The 21,263-nt window shown below is 41.1% G+C and overlaps 1 protein-coding gene across 6 annotated transcripts in view; it reads left to right on the top strand.

Annotated features, from left to right (window-relative positions):
• The first annotated feature begins 4,228 nt into the window (after positions 1–4,228).
• Positions 4,229–21,263, top strand: part of FUT8 (fucosyltransferase 8) — a 101,473-nt gene continuing 84,438 nt past the window's right edge. For 5 of the 6 annotated variants that reach the window (XM_058026795.1, XM_058026793.1, XM_058026798.1 and 2 more), the window contains exon 1: positions 4,229–4,292. The gene's annotated coding sequence lies outside the window, so the exon portion shown is untranslated. Of the gene's footprint in view, positions 4,293–4,943; positions 5,008–21,263 lie in introns of those variants that run through there. The other variant, XM_058026794.1, reaches the window with a different exon arrangement.

The raw sequence follows: 21,263 nt of genomic DNA on the forward strand, positions 1-21,263 counted from the left end.
TCTACTTGGAGGAAAAATTAACTGATTTAGATTTTTGGGATTTTTTTTTTTTCCCAACTCATCCTCCTCAGTATATAAAATCTTTATTTAAGAGGGACAAAGGCATAACACCCTTCCACTCCAGTTGCATTTTTTTTTCAAACATAATTTCTACATTTCTTTCTTGAATATACTGGTTCTTGAGCTGGTTCTACCCATGTCTTCTTCCTACTTCATATGACAAAACAAAGCTTGGATAAATGATGCTAGAAACTGTATTATTCTTTATAGCAAGCAAAGAGAAAAATATCTGTAACATACTCCTGTTCTGATCTTAGTTTTAGTGATCCTTGAGTATTACCATTTTACAGTGGTCTGCAACAGGTAATATAGAATAGTTGGTATGAAATAAAGCCAATTTGCAGCACCAAGCTGCATATGGGAGGATTCCAATAAGTGTGTGGTTTAACTCTGGTGTCACCTGAAGAATTGGATGTCTTTATAAGGGAAGTATTTCCAAGGTACAGTTATACTGCAATAAATAAAAAGTGTTCACAAAACCTAAAGTAACCAAAGCCCCTAACTGACGCTAAATTAAAAAAAAAAAAATTAATCTGAGAAGTACTTTTTTTAACATCCCTTCCTGCTCTGGTGATTCTTTCTTTTAAGTTTACTTTTACTACTGTGATAGCTAAAAACTGAATGCGATTCTAATAATTTAATATAAAGGGATAAGGACTTAAGGTATTTTTTTGAGGAGTTGTTGTTATCCATTAAGAGTGCTTTATGGCTCTGGGGTTCAGAGATAATGAAGAATAAGAGACAACTTGTTAACACTGCACAGAGAAATATAAGAGATAATGAAGAATAAGAGACAACTTGTTAACACTGCACAGAGAAATAGAAAGTTCACAAAAGTAGAATTTTGCTTCTAGGGAGGTTTAAATGTGGACTTCAGTATGTGCTCATGTGTTTGGGGGAAAAAGCCAAAATACCTTTACATTCCATTTTAGCTCACATTGCTAATCAGAGGAACTTCTGAGACAGGTGGCAGGATGTCTCATCAAAGTGAAACTAGAGTCACCCTGCTGAGGTTCCACCTGCTATGTAAAATCCTACCACCTTCTTGCCAAGTGGAAAGAATTAGCTGACTCCAGTAGATTTTGGGTCTGTATCAGGTGAAAGTGATTCATTAGGCTGTGAGATTGAGCACTAGAAACTGTACACTCCACAGCTAGAACTAGAATCTGCCTTAAAATTGTTTAAGAAAATTAATTTCCTAACCATGGTAGTGAAAAATTGTCCCATATTCTAGTGTAAATTTCCCTTCCCAAGGATTTCAGAGCACTAACAAACTAAGGCTCTGCCCCTTGGTCATGGGATGAAGAAGTTGTTGGAGTCACAAGAGGTATTCTACACCCGAAAATGAGCTTTTTGTGGGGAAAATGAAATTAGCTGCTGGCCTTTCAGTATAATTTGGGAAATGTACTTCAAATTGTATGTGCCTGCTGCATTTAGCATTTGTAAGAAGTTAGCACTCTGTAACAGCACTCCCCTTACTAGCTTTTCATCTCTCTCCCTAGTAATTTAATTTTTTTCTCCCATTATGTCATGGCTTAGCACAGCTCAGGTCACAAATTGCTGATAGCAGTAGGTGCTATAACATGATTAGAATTGCAATATAAATAAAAGTAACTCCTAACTGTACAAGTTATGTGCAGATTGTTCACATTTTACCCACTGGTATCTCCAGTGGATGCTGGGCATGGTACTGTGTAATTTTCTTCGATTTAAGATCATAAACCTGTAGCACAGAATATCATGGGCTTGAAAGCAAGTACACCAGCAGTAGTTTCCTCATTGCATTAAACAATTACTTGAAATGAACTTAATTTCACATCACAGTAAGTACAACTGAGATCAGCACGAGTGTATCAATCAAAGAGCCCATCTAATGTGGCCTGATTTTTGTCCAGTTTGCAAACATTGTATCTAAGAACTGTTTGCATTGAAAGTACCCTAATATTTTGTGGGTTAATAATCAGATTTATGTCCATAAAATAGTATTTTCCTACCAGACAAAAAGACACACCACAAGATCTCCACTTTTCAGAAATCTCCTGAACAATTTTATTGTCTTTTAGAATCCTTCCCTAGGTGACATCCTCCAAGCAAAAGCAACATACAGTTAAATGCATCATTTGGAAAGCCATGCCTGGGTTTCTGGATCATCAGCTTTGAGTCACAGAATGATTTGTGTTGGAAAGGGGCCTTTAAAGGTCATCTAGTCCAAACCCCCTGCAATAAGCAGGGACATCTTTCTTCAGCCAGATCAGATTGCTCAAAGACCCGTTCAACCTGACACATTGAATATTTCCAGGCATGGGGGCTTCCTTCCCTTCCCTGCACTGCACACACTTTTGGCCCATTTGCACATACCTAGACTTTTAAAATGTTTTTGATTTATGGAACTGGATTTTGGAATACAAATCCTTGACTAAATTTGTAGGCAATATAATCATTAGTAGATATAACAACTGTTGCAGTCACAGGAGCTAGCAACTGCACTCAGCGCTTGACAACCATCAGCAATCTGCTTATCGTCTCAATTTCTCAACTAATCTCTATTATTGTCAGTTAGGAATCAAAACCTTAGGGAAAAAAAGATATATTAATTATTTCTGCATTTCCAGATCGCTCTGGAAGGTTGCTATGGGCACAGAATATTGTAACTCTTCTTGGCATCCCCCAGACAATGCTGGCAGTGGTTGTGCCCCAAGCTCCATCTTAGCACGCAGCTGATCCAGAGCGTATGAAGTCAAGAAAGAAAAAAACAACAGACATTGGCAGAATGTCTCACACCTTACAAGCTCATTTGTGAATGTGTACTACTTCTGGGGAAAACAACAAAACCAACAAAAACAAAACCCAACAAAACAAAAAACCAACAAGAGGGCTAGTGAAATAAACCAGGGAAGACAAGCGTGAAGGAATACAGGACAGAACACCAATATGCAGGACAGCTCTTCTGAGCGCTGGGAGGGGGTGCAAAAAGGATGTGATAGTTACCAAGTATCCATCCTTAACAGCTCTGGCTTTAACCGAAATCACAGTATCGTCGAACATACTCCTACCGCAATTTCTACTACTTCCCATGCTACCTTACCATCGCGGCCATTTCGTCTCCCAAGCACACCGAAACATTATCGGTGCACATTGCAAACTTTTAAAATGTACATAGCTTCCCCAGATGAATCTTTAGGATACTATAGCTACGTCAAATGCCTGAAATTCCGCATCCATCCGAGTTTATCCGTTTACGTGCACTTTTGGGAAGGTTCTGTTAAGCCACAAAGGAGGAACAGACAAGGATGCTTGGACGAGAGCGGGCCTCTCTCTAGTCCTCCTGTCACCCAGCAAATACAGAGCTCTCCTTTTTCTCTCATAATAGAAAATTTCGTGAGATTTCTGTCTTTTCTAGTGATCTTTGCATTAAAACCACCAAGTCTGTTCCCGGGCAGGATGCGCTGGCGCTGCGGGCGGGACCAGCCTGTTGCGAGCAGCAGCGGGGGCTGTGGGCGGCCCTGCCCGCGGCTCGGCATCGCAGCCGGGACAGAGGGCGCGGCGCGGGGCAGGGGCGCCGTCCCGGAGGGATCAAGCGGCAGTTCAGGGGTGCCCGGGAACGCCGCCCCCGCGCCCGGTCCCCGCCGCGCTCCCTCGCGGGAGGCAGGAGCGCCGCGGCGGCGCTCAGCGGGCGCTGCTGCTCCGCGCTCACGCCCATTGCCGGGGTAAACGCGGTCGCTCCCGCGCCTGCCGCCGCCGCCGGCCCCCGGTTCCCCGCGCGGCGATGCGGGGACGCCGCCGAGCCCGTCCCGGCCGCTCCCGGGGCGGGGGCGCGCGGGAGGAGGCGGCGGGGCGGGGGCAGCGGCGGCGCTGGGAGGTCCGGGGCGCGCATGCGCGCTCCGGCGCTCCGTGACGGGAGCGCTCCCGCGGCACCGGGGCCCGGCTCGCGCTCCCATAAGGTGCTTCCCCCGGCAGGCGCGCGCCCGCGGCGCGGCTCTTCCTACCGCGCTCGCGGGGGCGCGCGCTGCCCGGGCCGTGCGCCGCTGTCACGGCTGCCCGCGCGCCGCTCCCCGCCCTCGGCGCGCGCCCTGCCCGCGCCCCGCGCCCCGTCCCCGCCAGCTCCGCTCCGCCGCCGGCGGGTTCCTGCTTCCGTCTGCTCCCGCCGCTCCCCGCCCGCCAGCCCCGCCGCCCCCCCGCCCGGCACCCGCGGCAGCGGCAGCGCGGGCTCCGCCGGCGGCGCCGGCACTCCGGTAAGGGGATGCGGGGGCTGAGCGGCAGCCGCGGCGGCGGGGAAGCGGGTACCGAGGCGAGACCGGGCGGCTCCGGCGAGCGCTCCCCATCTCTCCCTCGGGCCTGGCGCCGCCGCTTTTGCGACTCGGGCGCTGCTCAGCAACCGCTGCCGCCGCCGCCGGGGTGGTGATGGCGGGGAGGGGGCCGGTCCCTGCCGTGTGCCGGGGTCCCCCTGGGCTCCCGCACCTAAGGGTCGCTGCTGGGGCCTGAGGCCGCCGGAGAGCGCGGCGGAGGAAGGGGAGGCCGGGGCTCGGCGAGCGGCCGGGGCATCACCGTGGGCGGCGGGGCCGGGCCGGGCCCGGGAGGGAGATGCGTGCGAGCCCCGGGCGGCGGCGTTGCCCCGGGCGCGGCGCGGACAGCGCGGTTCCCGCAGCGCGGAGCGCGGCTGCCGCCGTCCCGTGCGCCGCGGCCGCAGGGCAGGCGCGGGGGGCGGCCTCCAACTTTCCTTGTCCCGGGAACTGCGGCCGCCCGAGGGGACGCCCGCTTTTGGCAGGGAGGAATACACGGGGAGCGGGGGCTGCGAGGACGGACCTCACGCTTTGGGGCCGCCAAGTAGCTCGAGGAAGTGCTTGCCTGACACGGGTACAGAGCCTTCGGTTGTTGCCTGGGGCTTTTCCCACGGCGACCTTTCCTGTTTTTCGGCACAATTGGCTTTGGTCGTGGATCCTGCTACTGGTAAGGCTCTGGCGATTTAGTTAGTGCTTGATGTATGCTCAGGTCTTTCACACGTGTGTGCCAGTAGTGCGCGCAGGCTGTTCTTGGTGCACTGCAAAGACTGACCTTCTGCTTTCAGAAGCTCCTGGTTGAGGGTACAAGAGGCAGAAACTATAGTGCTGTGGTGCAGGGTGTACCAAGAAGCCTAAGGGCAAAGGCATGAGCTGTAAAATTGCTTGTTGAAGACTGTAACTTCCTCGGGGCAGTACCTGCTGTCCTTGTGCCCTTAGCGCACACACGGTATGTTGTGATGCACATGCTGTGTGTTCATGGATGTGGCAAACAACCCTGTGCTCACAACATTCGTGTGCTTTATCTGTGATCTTCTATTAGCACTTGGCACCTCTTGTTCTGTGTGTGTGTGTTTGTATACTGAAACATACACATCAGCTGAAAATTGTATGTTTCAGTATACATGTGTACATATATATATATACATACATACTCTTTCTGTCCCCAAGTAGAGGATCTTAATATCTAGGCCTGAAAGTTACTGGTGTAAATGCTTCAGAAGGAGTGAGCATGAAAAGGTTTCTTGATTTTATAGTATTAATCTTATTTATTTTTCCAAGTAATTTTCCACTGCAAGTCATCAAAAACTTCAGAGAAGTCTGAACTGCAAAAGCAAATAAGTGGCCAACTTGCCTGTGCTGCTGGTGCTTGGGGTGCTTTTACAGATGACTGTTACAATTCCTTTCATTATTAAAGAAAACTAGTTATGGGGAGTTGGTGACTCTGCTTTGATGTATTTCCAGTAGCGTCTGTTTCTCTGGTTATTGCAGGTATGCTTACTGCCAGATTTTTAGTTATGCTTGTTAGGGTTTTATATGAATATTTACCTTAAGCAGGCACCCTAGCATATTGCAAAGTTTGCATATTTTCCCAACTACATGTAATAAGACAGCCTTTTTCAAAGTTGGAAGTACAATTAATTACTCATATTTTCTGAGCAAAAAGTTCAACAATGAGAGAAGGGCAGGAATGAACTTGGAGTGTTGAATCAGGTAAATTCACTCTTTCAGTGATATAGTTGCCAGGACATTTGACAACTGGGAAATACAGAAGGTCAATTTTAGCCCATTGTCTTCATTTGTTTAAAATTTTGGTGGTTTAATTAGCTGAACAACTGAAAGTACAGTAATTCTAGGAAATACAAGAAAAAAATAGGTTAGCTATACATGCTGGAGTAGAAATAGAGCTACTTCACCTTAAGTGAATTGGTAAAGGTGGTACTAAACCACCTAGGGGCTTCCCTTTGCTTTGATATCTGTGGTTTGTGATCACTTTATTGCAACTTGAAATAGAGACTTCATTGTATAATTGAATACTTATATATTGCAAATATTGCACACCATTCATACTGTGGAAATTTTTTTGGATCCATTTCTGTCTTTGTGTGGCTGTATGGAATAGGTGCTTTATCTGTCAGATCTTTTCTAAACCAAATCATTTTCCCAGGCTTGGAATGTATGCAGTTAAAAGTAATAAATGTTAATTTTATTTATAGTTTATCAAATCAGTCTGTTCATTGACATTTCAATGGATAAAGAAGAAGAAGGTTGGGATTTGAGTATTTATATCTTGTTGCAGTCAGAATTAAAGTAAAAAGTAATGACTATAATCTTAAACTGGTCTGGAGGGGGAGCTAGTGTCAAAGCAAAACTGACTTAATTAAATCTTGTTGTCTGGTCATAGAATATGCTTCTAATACAATAAGAAAAACAAATATAGATGATGCATGCTATGTATGATTGCATTAATATGCATCTCTTGTATGATGAAAATAATCTGAAAGTGATGTGTGATTTTTTTTTTGGGAAATAGAGTATGCATTTTGCTGTTGTGCAACAAAAACTGTATCCAAAGAACTTTGAAGTTGCAAGATCAAGCTCTTACACATCATGAAATGGCACAATCAGAGATTCTTGTAGTCATGTAATGTGGCCTATAAATGTAGGGTTAAATTTTATGTTTTTCCCTACAATGTTGCTTTCAGTTTATAGCATAGAATGGCATAGATGGTGTTCAGTGTGCCATACTGAATCCTTTTTCTTAGTATCAAATAATGTGTGGCCTCAATATTTGTTTATGTGCTGTTCACACTGTACTTTCTTAATTTCCTCTTTTGCTGTTTCATTACCTTCAGTCTCTAGTGCCTGCATGTTTCACTAGTAATATTTTCACATAAGTCTCCTGAGATATATTATGTATTCCTTTGTGTTGAATATCCAATTTAGGAGCTTTATGATATGATTTTTCAAAATAATCTATCAGCGTTTTAATGATTTATGTATTCCAAGACGTTTTCCCATAAAGGTCTAATTTACTAACAATAATCTGGCTTTTTTTTTGTTGTTTTTAATAAACCCCTCAACAGGGATCCATGAATGCCTATCTAGGAAAGACCTCATTGCTTGATTTGTAGAATGGTGTGTGTTGATTTAGACTGCAGGGATAAATACTTAGATCTGTTGCAGTGTTAACCCCAAGGTACTAAGTCCATAATTTTGATGAAGAGTGGATTCCCCATTAAAAGTTTGTAGGGGGTTTTTGATATGTTTTTTCCTTTAAAGATGATTTGTGTGCAAGAAAGAAGGAAAAAAAATCCAGGACAGTATTAATTCCCTCACTTTTTCTACAATACCTGTCTTATTAACAGCACACTTGCCAACATTTGCAGTGCATATGGCAAGGTCCTTATATAATATAATGTTGTTATTTATTGTTTTTCTAACACATTGTTCAGTAACACAGCAAGAGTACCTTGAGCACAAGGGCACAGAGAACAAGATCAAATAACCTTTAATTTTTGTGATGTGACTATATATATTTTTTAACCAATGGGTAGGTTTTTGGTAGTCAACTGTTTAAAACTCTCTGAAATTCTTTGCACATAACCAAAATATTCAACGTTCTAGTTTAAAAAAAAAGTCAGCAAACCTGATGGACAGTAGGAAACCCTCTGTCCTGTGAGATTGCACATATGACTAATACGCCTAGAGCATGAAAGTCTCTAAAAATGCTGAAATTTGTCTATTTTGCCTTGCAACTTGTGCCACTTGAGCTAGCTGGGAATGTGATACTGGTAATTTGTTATTCAGCTGTACTCCAGATGATGTTGTCTGTGTATGGTTTTCTGAGATTTTGAAGTGTTTGAAAGTAGAGGTGAAACTCTGCAATCTTGGGCTCTATTCCAGGCTCTGGGAGTGAGTGTATTCTGTTGGATGCTGATTTTTCTGCTTATTCCTTGTGTGATATCCCTGTCCCAATCTTCTTTGCCCTATCCTGAAATTTTTATCACAATTCTATTTTCCCCATATAAACAGTTTGTTTCTTGCTAAAGGGCTTATCTGGCATCCAGTACTATCCAGTGTGCATAGAGGTTCTGACTAATAAGTTGTTTATCTGAGCTTTTTCCACTGTTTGAATCCTTTCACAGTCCTGTCTGCTGGTTTCAGGTTTCTGTCCACTATCCTCAGTTTCACATCCAGTTCTCTGTCATAAAAAGGATCTCTCTGTGTTGTGCATTTCCCCTGGCTCCTGTAGTTCTGTATTCTGTAGTTTTCCCCCTTCAATGTTGTGCTTCATTCTTCCTGACTTCCCTCATCTGAATTTGTTTTTTCCTTTCATGCCATCTCAGACTTGGTCTGTATCCCAAACTCAAGATTGTGTTCAGTGTGTCAACTGTATCAGCTTTTTCCCATGTTGCAGTTCTTTCTTTAGTCAAATTGTATTGGTTCCTCTCTTTTCCATCCTTTTGTTTACATGGATAGCTTATGTTTTCATACTTGTTGGATCCAGCAGGGGTATCATTGAGAATAAATTTAGATACCAGTGGTCCATCCTGATAATTGGGAAAGCAAGCTGGCCTATCAAGAGATGACTTTGTGGGGAACTCATGTCTGAGCTGCAGTGCAAAAATGGGATATACAAACAGGGGCAGCTGGTACAGGCTACAAAGGAAAAATTTAGAAAAATTGTCCTGGTATGTAGGGATGACATCAAGAGAGCCAATGCTCACCTAGAGATGATGCTTAGGAAGGAGATCAAGGGCAGCAAGAAGAGTTTCTTCTAGTACTTGAGTAGTGAAAAGCAGGACAAGTAAAAGATGAGCTTCTTTTGGAGCATGATGTGTCATAGTGGATGCAGATAAGGCTGGGGTACCCTGATCCTTCTGTTCCTTAGTGAGGCATCACCAGCAAGGTCTCCCAGGCCTCTGTGCTTAGTAACAAGGGTTTGAGGAGAGCAGCTGCCAGCAGTGGCTGAGGATTCAGCTGGGGATTGTTGAGATGACTCAAATCCTACCAGTGCATGGGGCCAAAGGATGCCTGTGAACGTTGATAGAGCTGGCCAGTGTCACAGCGAGGTCCTTCCCTAGCGTCTTTGAAACCAGGAGACCCTCTCAATGGCTGAACAAATGCATATGTTGCACCCTCCAGAAAAGGCCAAAATACAGCCCAAAGAGCTACAAACTGGGTAGCTTCCTTTTTTGTCCCTGGGAAAATAGGGGCATAGGTTTTCTTGGAACACATTTCTGGTCACAAGAAGTAAGTGAATGGGAGCAGTCAGCATGGATTTGTCAAAGGTAAATCATGCATGATAAGGCAGATTACCTTCTATGGTAAGATGACTGAATATTTGGAAGAGGTAAGAACAGTGGATTTAATTTTCCTGAACTTTAGCAAGATTCTCAACTCAATCTCCAGTGATATTCTTATATACAGATTTGGACATAACAGATTAGTGGAGAACTAGAAGATATAAAAAAGATTGGATGGATGGATGGATGGATGGATGGATGGATGGATGGACGGATTCAGAAAGGAGTGCTTAGTGTGTCATATAGGGAGGTTGGTAACAAGAGGGGTACTGCAGGGATTTGTGCTGAATAGTGACAAAGTGTGCTCTTGTGCTTGCAGATGACACCAAGCTGAGGGGAGATAGTTGTGCTTGATGATGGGGCTGCCATTCAGGGGGACCTTGTTGCTGTGAACACAAGGCCCATCTGGAGCTTTATTCAAGAACAACTGCAGAGTCCTACATTGGTGAAACAGGAGCACCTTGCAGTGTTACAGGCTGGGGACTGACAGGCTGGAAAGCAGCTCTGCCGGAGAAACCTGGGGTCTTGGCAGACAGCACTCTGCCCGTGGATCAGCAGCAGCATGCCCCTGCAGAATCATGGAATGGTTCCCAGCTACCAGTGTAAAGCACAGCACTGAGGGCTGTTATGGAAAAGGAAAATAAAAAGAACTCTATCTTAGTCACACCCTATACAAAGGGATGTAAAAGATCATCCAGTTCCAGCCCCCCGCCATGGGCAGGGACACCTTCCACTAGACCAGGTTGCTCAGAGCTCCATCCAGCCTGGCCTTGTACACTTCCAGGGATGGGGTATCCACAACCTCACTGGGCAACCTGGTCCAGAGTTCCACCATTTTCACAGTAAAAGATTTCTTCCTAGTGTCTTATCGAAACTTTCCCTCTTTCAGCTGACGGCCATTCCGCCTTGCCCTATTACTGCATGCCCTTGTCAGAAGTCCCTCTCCAGCTGTTATGTAGACCTCCTTTAGGTCTGCAAAGTGCTCTAAGGTTTCAGAGGAGCCTTCTCTCCTTTTCCTCTTCGTTTCCTTCTTCTTCTCCACAACCCTGACTCTCTCAGTCTAAGAAAATGAAGGGCAGCAACATCCAATGAGATGAAACTCTATGAGAAGGAACATAGCCAGCAATGGAGGGAAGTGGTTGTTGCTCTCTGCTTGGTGCTCATGAGATTGCATCTAGATGCTGTGCCCAGTTTTGGGACGCTGAATACAGGAAAGACATTGATAAGTAGAAGTAAAGTTGATGGAGGACTACCAAGATGATTAGGGAACTGGAACACTCATCCTGTGAGGAGAGGCTGAGATGGGTTTTTTCAGCTGGGGAAAGAGATGATCTCAGTGGGATCAAACAACAACATACTGTTTTTTTGAGGATATCACTGAGAAGATGGAGTCAGGCTCTTTTACTGAGATGTGCGGGGAGAGGACATGAGGCAGTGTTCATTAGTTGAAACACAGAAGGTTCAGGCTTGATATAAAGAAAACCTCTTTCCATGGGGAGTATTGAAGCTGTGTAGGAGGTTGCCCTGAGAAGCTGCGCAGCTTCTGTCTTAGAGGTTTTCAGGACCCAAATGGGAAAGCTGAGCAACCCATTCTTATATCTGACTTTGAGCAGGAGATTGGACTGAGGGACATGTGAAGGTCCCTTCTAAGCTATGTTATCCTGTGGATCTTTAGTTCCCAGAAGTCTTACAGGAATGGAATAAGTACAGACAGAATATGTAGGTGGCTCAGCTGCAACATATCAAAACAAAATCAGTAACAGTTACATTACAGTGAGCTTGACAAAAACATCACTTGTATGTCAGGGTGCTGTCTCTTAGAAAGATGCATGTAGAGCTTAAAGCATATGAGTGATTAAACTTTTTGAAGAAAACCTTTTGTAATGAGACAAAAGTGTATTTTTATGTAGCTTTCCTTGGAAGGAGGAAAAATATGTTTTGCATACCGTGTAAACTTTGAAGCAGCTTTGACATGGACACCTGGCGCAGAACGGGTCGTCTTGAAAAGCCTTTGGCAACTTAAAGTAAAAAATTATTCTTTTACAATGAAGTATCTGTCAGCCTTAAAAATTGGTGATCTCTCTTGGTCGTTTGTCATGATATGTATGTATATTCATATTATGTAGCTCATAATGCATCATTTCAAGGTGATGATTTTCTGACAACCTGTTAAATCAGTTGCAATCAATTCTGATTTCCACCCCCCCTCCCCCTACCCCCCTAAATATTGTATACTAGATCCCTCAGATGAGTATTTTTTCTTCCTACTCTTTTCTCCCTCCCCTGCCACATTTTCAGGGTAGGGAATAAATAAAGGAAGAGATGTAGTCCTAAGATGCAAGGAGCCCAGTAACTGTTTTGGAAGACTTTTGACTAAAAGTCTTCAAATCAGAAGACTTGCCTGTTGCAGAGAGCTACTGTGAAATAACAGGCTGGATGTACATGTGTAGTTAAAATTCATTTTCCTTTTTTGTTATCTAAGTGTGAGATGTTATATGAGGAATGATCTTTTTCTGATGTTTTTGTCTCTTCATTTGTACTTGCTAACCTGTCCTCTGTAGATATCCTCCCAAAAACAAATGGTGATTTCTGTAGCAAAGCGTAGTTTCCATGAATCAATGATTGTATTTAGTTCCTTCAAATATTAGATATTTATAAGCATAATGTGCATAATTTATTTTCAGAATATATCACATGGTAAAAATAAATACTTCTGTTGGTCATTCTAGAGCTTGATGAAGTTTGTGCTGCTACAGTTGCTTTGTGGTAGCAATACTCTGAATGTAAATGCTTTTTAGGAGAGTGCTTTCATTATATGTTTGCTTCATAATCTTATAGTATGATGAATAATTTTCTGTAATATTAGAGAATTTCTTTTGTGAGGCAGTTAATAGCAATAAATATCACCATGACATTATTAATTCTGCATGCTACAGACTCTTTAGGAACTTGTGGAACATTGCTGTGAATATCTTATGGACGTCAATTTTGACTTGCTGTGAATTAAACTCTTTCTTCAAAGCATTGCTCTTACAAAAGGTTTTGTAAAAGAGCAATAGGAATTCTCTTCCAATAACCTCCCAATGTTCATCTTTAGTTTGTTATATTACTTTTGTTGTACTTCACCATAGTTTGTTTGCACAGTGACACAGTAACTTTTCAAAGTGAATCTGATTTGTATGGGTACTGATATATTTGTTAAGCTTTTTGGAGTTTATTTTTTGAAGTTTTTTTTTTAATTGATGTAAAAAGTATTAAAGTAAGTATTTATCCAATATGCTGTTTATTGAAGAGTTTCTAAAACATATAATAAAAATATTTGTTTAAATTATTAATGTTTTCAATTACAAAATTTCTTCTTAAAACCCTTTGCCTCTAAGGAAAAATCCTGTTGACCAAGTTCAGAATGTGAGCTTTCAGATTGCCTTTACCCTTTAGCTCTGTGCCTCTATTTGTGATGATAAAATGTGTAGTATACCTGATATGCTATACTTAACTGATTTTTTTTCTTGTTTTGGGTGCTTGCTAAACAACTTCCTTTGTTTGACAATCAGTGCTCACACAGCAATAGCAAAAACTGTTCCCTCTCAAGGATACAGTCATCTAATGTGGCTGTAATGTGTTGATGAATACTCTATCCCCCCACCCCCTTTCTGATTTTCTCCCACCCCTAGTTGTATTAAACCATTCATGGCAGGGCAACGTCTTTGGTTTCTCTCAGCTGCCTAGGCAAGCATTTGTTTCTTATTTAGGGCAAGATTTGAATATACAGGAGAAAAACTTAAACAGAAATGTTGTCCTCACTTTTGAGGGTTTCACTGGGACACCTTTGTGGTATTGTGCCATGGTTAGATAGTCTCTGCCCTTCCCTTTCCTGTAGTCTGGGGTTTAGAATGACTTGTTCACAGTTTACAGTCTTCTTGATGCATGTCTTCACATTTCTGTTCAATAACTAAATCTGTTTCACAGTTATCTTGGGATTTGTTTTTTAACAGTACAGCATCTGACTTTTTGATCTGTCTATTGCTTGGGGTGTTTTTTAAGTTATAGCAGCTAGGACAGCGTGACTTACACCTTTTTCCTCACGCGGCCCACTGCAGGCATTCAGTGGCATTGAAAGATGTTCTCCTTGAGTTATTCTTCATTGCTGATGCCTACTCAGCAGTCTGAATTTTGGATTGAACTGCTAGACATTCTCTTTTAAATGGTTTTTACCTTTTAACGTCAATGAGGTGGTGCTGGACTAGGTATCAATACTCTGAACTTTGCTCTGCCAGGCTGTAAAGATGGATGGCAATTTTGGTAATATGGCAGCTTACATTACACCCTATGACAGTATTTTCAGATTCTGCAGATATATGCTTTGTGTACTTCCTAGGGAGCTGGGGATGTCCCCTAGCAGATTGTTGATGTTTTTTTTCTGATGTAACTTTTTTTCAGTGGCAGCAAGATCCTTGTAATGCATGTGAGAAAGCCCTTTTATCCTTCTTCACTTAATTACAACAGATAGTGCTCTTACAGATGAGGAATTCAGTATAAGTAGAGCACAGAAATGTTTGTCTCTCAAGGAGCCAGGCATACATATGAGATAGAGAGAGATCAGCATAATTTAAAATGCTTGTTTGATTTTCCGGTACAACGTACTGAAGCATCATGCATAGGTAATGTTAATAATTCTGCAGATTCTGTGTCTGTAGAAGAGCTGAGAGAACATGGTCTGTACTCAGTTGCTTGCTCTTAAGAGCCTTCTGTGTGTGTGCACAAAATCACTCACAGTTTATCCTTAGGCACACTGAACATGTCTAGATGCTTCAAGCTGTTGGAACAAGAATAGGAAATATCCCAAGGACTGAAATCTGACACAGGGTCATAAAACCATGTGTTGAGATGTGACAGGGTGTGGTGGCATCTCTTCACCAGAGAGGTTTTGATCTAGACTTTCTGAAGAATGAGTTTGAAATACTGTTTTACAGAGCATTGATTTTTGCTTACTTCCAAATCCACTGTGTCCTCAAGTCCTTCAGCAGATAAGATCCTGCTGTCCTGGCTTTGAAGAGACAGTCACAGACTTGTGACCAACTGTATTTTCAGTCAAGACTTTGAAGACTGTGCCTTTTTTGGCACATGTTCTTATGTAGATTGTGAGTACATTTACTGTTCCAACTGTGTTGGTCTCAGGTGTTTGGGTGTTGTGGTTATTTGGGGTGGGCTTGCTCATTCTTCACAAGAATGGAAGGGGAACTGACCCATTTGTATGCCTGCTGAGGGGATTGGTTAACTGCATGCATGTCTCCAGTGTTGGTTTGTTCACAGTTACAGGTTTCACCTGTGGTTAAAATTTAAAATCCCCTTTTATCCAACTTTTTATGTCAAGCGGACATCAGTTGTCATTAGAAAAAGATTAAATCTAAGTCCTTTTTAGCTGCAGTTTTTGTTGATGTGACTTGTATTTCCCCCCCCACCCCATCTGATCTTTGATTGGTCCTTTTATATTTGTTAACTTTGGAGATGCCTTTTGTTGTACCTTGGCCTGTCTGATTCCAGGTTTTCTCTTGCTTACCTAACATCCTGCTTTCTCCAGTGGAGAGCCCTTTTCTTAGAGAAGAGATTTGGAAGAGGAGCATAAAATTGACTATGTCACAATATAGTACAGATTTTCAGGTGTTTTCAAGTCATGCCATGCTGATTAAGGCATTGGTATGATATCCTGAGTGTCATGGAATCATAGAATGGTTTGTGCAGGAGCAGACCTTAAAGATCATTCAGCTCCAACCCTCCTGCCATGGGCAGGGATACCTTTCACTGGACTCCCTTCAGGTACTGGAAGGCAGCATTTAGGTTACCCTGAAGCCTTCTCTTTTTCAGGCTGAACAATCCCAATTCTGTCAGTCTTTCCTCATAGGAGAGGTGTTTTGCTATAGATTGTTTAGAAAATTAAATGATTAATCTTGGGCTTTAGATTTTATAGACTTATATTACTAATTTTTTATGCTTTCAAAAATCTGAGCTAGTAAATTGAGGTAATAGTTTAGTGTCCCATCAGAAATATTAACCAGGGTATCAATCACATGGTTATATTTAGAAATAAGTGGAAAAAATAGTAAGCAGAATTGTATCTTATTTATTTCACAGTGCTATTTTGAAGGTGCATACAGATTCTGAACAGCTTTCACGCTGAGTCAGACCTTTTGACTTTCTTCATGTTCATATAGCTAGTATAAATCCAGAAACACTTTTCCACAGTTCCTAAATTTTCATTTAAATATATTTCCTTGTGATGCTGATGTGAAATGCTACAATATGGTCATACTGTGTTAGACAGCAAAGGTGCAACCTCGATGTTCCTAAAAATTGTTTCTTGCAGAGAAGTTTGTAAATAGTGGGTAACACTCACTGGCAACTGTAAGTCAAATATATTTAGCCAGTTTTTTGTTTCTTAAAGGGATTTACTGTGACCTGACTTCTAGGACCGTAAAAACCTGCTTGTGTACCTAATGTTCTCTGTGCCATTCTGTTATGCAAGACCTTAAAGTCATAAGCAAATAGGAAATCTTTAGATTGCTAGCCTTTTGTTAGTGGCTTTTCTCTTGAAGTCTTCTACAGTAGTATTTAACTTCTTACTGTCCCTGGCAGAAGCAACCACAATGAAATTGATTATTTATCTGGTTTAAACATACCTTATCAAAAAAGATTATAGTTTTAACTGTTCTTTTTGAAATCATTAATACTGTGAAATGGAAGCATTTGGAGCGCTCCTTTGGACAGTTATTTTCCTGATTTTTGCTTGAAAATATTTTATTAATATGATGTTTATTAACTGCCATGACCTGGTGTTGAATTGTATCTAGAGCTCAGGGCTCTACTGTGGCTTTTTAAAAATTGTTATGTTAGGTCAAATGTGATTATAGGTAAAAAAAATGCTGTGAACTGTGGATTCCCATCTGAGAATTCTTCAGCTGTGTTTGGATATGCTGTGCAAAGACTTACTGTTATTTTGAAGGTAGATAGTCCCAGATGTGCAGTTGGTATGTACTAACATAAAAAAATAGAGTGACAGTATATAAGAATAAACAATGGTAAACCGAAATGGAATATTGTCATTTGAACTGATTTCTAATGGCACTTGTACTATTACAGGTGTCTGTCTCCTTTTAATTGCACTAATTACATATGTGTAATTGGTGACAGCGCATATAGTATGTAGAGAAAAGTTATTTAGAAGGCAGTCTCAGTACTTAAGGGTACATTTTGAGCTTCAACAATTTTGTCTCTCATCTGTCTTTTATCTTGTACTTTCTCAGCTTTAGACTATTTCCTGATGGAAATGTATGAAATGTTGTGACAAGTTTGTCTTTCTTTATCCAGTAGGCTCTCTAATGAGTTCACTGATGGACAGCACTGATGTCAAACTGTGTCTCTGTAAAACTAAATGTACAGTGAAAGCTCCTACAAATTTTGCTTGTGTACCAGGCATAAGATTACATGTGGGTTTTTTTAATGTTGTCTCAATGTCTTTTCTTTCACGTTTCCCAGAGTTCATCCATATACTTCCTTTTCTTTTCCTAGTGTCCTGTTACTGGGATCAGGATTTAGCAGAAACCTCATTTTCATGATTCTGTGTCTCTTGGTGTTTGAGTACTGCCTTGCTTTCTTGGCTTGGTGTCTGTCAACATCTCTTGACTGACGGGAAAGGGTGATCAATGGTCAAATGAAGCAGCTGTTACAAAGGGAAACAGAAGTGAAGCTCGGTGCAATTTATATAAAGGTCTTTGCTCTTTGAAAACTGGGTTATATGTATAGTGTAGATTAAACTTATCCACATTATATGGATATAGACTGAGATATATACAAAAATAAGTAATTATACCAGATTATACTGATCACATTGGGTGGCTTGTACCACAGTCATTGGGTATTGTAGGGAAACCCAACTTACTACCAATGTGTTCTTGCTTTGGGTATGAATGAAGCACTTTTTTGTGGAGCCTTTAACCCACAGTAAATTCGTTGCAGTGTCTGTCTGCTCTCCTTCATACATTATAAACTGAAAGAGAAAAAAAGATGAAATTCAACTTGATTAACAATCAACATGTAACTTTTTTACTTTTTATCCCTAAGTAGGAAGGACATGGATAATTTGCTAAATATTTTCTTTATAAATTAAGCATGAGAGGAGTAAGAAAGTTATACAAGATTGGCTAATGGATAGTAAAAGTGGGAGACAGGAAAATAACAACCACTTCAGGAGGAACATTGAAGTGTACATTTGAAGGAATAGGCTCTTAATATCACACTGCTTGTGTGACAGACTGCTTGTCTGTTTGTGGTGAAGCCTGCTCAAGGAAAAGATGTCAAAAATTTTTCAAATACCAGCAACTTAAAAGACCTGAAATCTCTCTGAAATGAAATGTACTCTAGTATTAGTAGATGTTTTTTTTCCTAACATTTAGGTTCTGTAAAACTGGGTGTGTAGTATCAAGGAATATATTCTAAGGGCATTTTCTGCTGCACTGAATGATATAAATTATATAGGTTTTCTGTATAATATTAATACTGATGGAATTATATTTAATACAGATTTTCATCTTCCTTCATTATCAGGCACCTAACAGATATTGCAGAAAGGTCTTTCAGATTTTTTTTATTGAAAATCCCTGACCACTTCTTTGATCTTAATTCCAAGGATCTTAAATTTGATAGTCTTCTTACTTTGTTTGAAGATCTACCTTTGATTAACCCATCTGATAAACATGAGCATTTTCCATGACTGATAAACATGAAGCTGCACTGCTCTCAAGGGAAGCAGTGTTGTGTGTTCCTTTTTTTCTCAGCTTCCTGGTTGCTGAGTGCTGCTTGCATCTGTTCTTAGCCTTCCCACGGAGGAGCAGTGGCAGCAGTACAGGATTGATACTATCTTTGAAATCTGCGCAGCTGCTGGTGTGGCTCTGAGTCACAGCAGTGAGGTTGACCACAATCTTGTTAATGCACTGCTACTTGACCAGTCAGTTAATAAAACCAGAATCACTCAAGCTGATCGATGATAGACTTTGAAATAAAGTGCTATGATTTTTATTTGCTTCTTGTTTGAAAAGCTTTAAAGGAAAAATGAAATTATGTATGAATTCCCAGTATAATTTCCATAGCAAAATCAAACCATGTGCTCACTGTGGGTAGGTTTGAAGAACTTACCCTTTTCTTTCTTCATTTTTTTCTGCCTTCTGAAAAGGGTGAGGCATCTAAGGCACAATAGAAAATGTGGTTTCTTTCTTTTAATTTACTAGAATTTTTAATAATTCTGTTGGTATTTCTCTTGTGCGTTCAAATCTCTTTCAATATAATTTTTTTCTGACTGTAAAAGACTTGAGTAATTGTATTTGTAGGGGTAGCTGGTATTTGCAGTGTAAGGTGTATACTTTTTTAATTTTTAAAAAACTTCACCTGCTTTATGTCAGAACTTTGATAGTGTGAATTAAATTCCACAGTTTAAAATTATTCTGCCAAATTAATAGCAAGATTCTCTAACTTTTTTATATAAATATGAACTAGAAACAAATAGGACTTTTTTTTTAATTGGCTTACAGCCATGTTTCTTTGTGTTGTATTTTCAAAATCACAGTTGTTTTTCAGTGAAATATATGGTACTGTCTTCTGTTAAGCTTGCTGATTTTTTTTTCCCGTGACTGTCAAACATTGTCTTTTAGTAGAATGGACTTTCTCTTTTGAACTAATTACTGCAACTGGTAACAAATAAACATGAGGCTGTACTGAATGAAAAATTTCATCCCTCAAATTCAAAGCCTTTAAAAAAAAAAAAATTGTTTCTTGACCTGATTTTAAATGAATGAGTTTTGCCAGCATTTCAGCTTGTAGACTGCTATTTCTTCTATATGTTGAATGTATGCTCACTTGACAACATTCTTAATTGGGTTTTCCTGACAGCTTTTTTTCCAGTATTTTCATTCATTAGTCAGTGTCTACAGAGTATTCTTTCTGTGTGATTTCCTTTCCTTTAAATTTTCTCATTCTTTTGGTTGAATTTCTAAAGATAGTTACTACTTTCTCCTCTTTTTTTAAATGTACTTTTCCAGACTTTATCTGCACTTAATTTTAGTTTCCTTAAGCTGGTTTGATTTCAAATCCCTTTTGACTGCATCATCACTAATAAAGTGGACCATTGTCTGTTACTGAGGACAGCTGGCACAGATTGAGATTTGTCCTCTCTGTTAATCTTTCAGCCTTAAAACAGGTAGCTGTGTGCGCAGTGCTGTTGGAAGTTTTCCCAGCCATGTGATAACCCTCAGATTGCTCCCAGAGGTTGGGAGAGTGCAGTTGGCCTTTATCAAAAGTATTTCAGGACTTGTTCTGACATGATGATTTGCATTTCAGTGTCTGGGAAAGTTTTGGTCATTAATATATTGATGCAACCTCTCAGGTTAACTTTTGTAAATGCAATAGTTAAGCCAGTTACTAACAAGAGGTTAACTCAGTTTTATCTGTGATCTGCTTCCTAAAAGGCCTACTCTGTGAATCATTGATATTAAAATCTGATGCTTTGAATGATTCTGCTAGCTGTCTAGAAAAAAACCCAAAAAAAAAAAAAAGGAAATAAACAATCTCATCAGTCCATCCAACTCCCTCATCCACTTAAATTTTCTGGTTTTGTCATTTATAGGAGGTCTACATTTTCCTGCTCATTGTAACTTCCCCATTCTGATGTTATGCGGAGTGTTTGGCTTCTTTTGCATTCTGTATTTCAGAGCAGACTAATCTGAAGATATTCAAGAGAAGACTTCCTGCCCCACCCTATATATCTGTCCTCCCCGAGCCAAGTGTGCCTTCTAACAGGGTGGAGTATCTCACGAGATGTCTTGTGTCAGTTGAGTTATATTCTTGTTCATTTTCCGAGATTTTCAGCTACCCTTTTTTTTTATTCCCATAGTTCTTGTGTTAGCTTGCTAGAGGCAGAAGTTTACAGAGAAGCTCTGGAGATATTCTACTGTTTGCCACCTTCTCCTCCCTGTGACCCTTTAGCTACCCACGCTTGCCACTCATTCCTTTGTTGCTGTGATCTAGGTTGCCATTTGTAAGTCTTGTTGTTTTATTAAAGAGGACAGTCTTTGCCTTTAATTTGCTCACTGGTGATTTGAATGACAGCAGAGTTTTAGCCTGCCAGGCTGGGAAGCACAGATGGCACTTCACATGGCTGAGAAAAAGTGGAACTCTGGGGAAAAGGAACATATGTTTCCCTGGATTTGAGAGAACTAAAAGAGGTCCAGTGCTTGATATGTTTTTCCAAATTTTCCCCAAATTTGCATCACATGTGCAATAGTGTAATGCATTAGCAACGTTACTCTAGCATACAGGAAATTCTGTAAAGTGATAAATGTAGGCCTGCAAACACTGAGCAGCAGTGATGTGTCTTCCAGGTGTAATGGGATGTGTCAGCTAGGGCCATGTAAATAAAAGGGAGAAATGAGTCAAGTGGTTGGGCCATTGTGTCTTAAAGGAGAGGAGCAGGAAAGAACTTGAGAACTGTGCAATAATAGGTTTATTACCTTCTGAGTCACCTGTCTCCTGGCAAGTGGACAGGTTAAAAGTGTGTTTATATTTGAGATGT

This window comes from Melospiza georgiana, chromosome 6 (assembly GCF_028018845.1).
Source record: "Melospiza georgiana isolate bMelGeo1 chromosome 6, bMelGeo1.pri, whole genome shotgun sequence".
Taxonomy (NCBI): domain Eukaryota; kingdom Metazoa; phylum Chordata; class Aves; order Passeriformes; family Passerellidae; genus Melospiza; species Melospiza georgiana.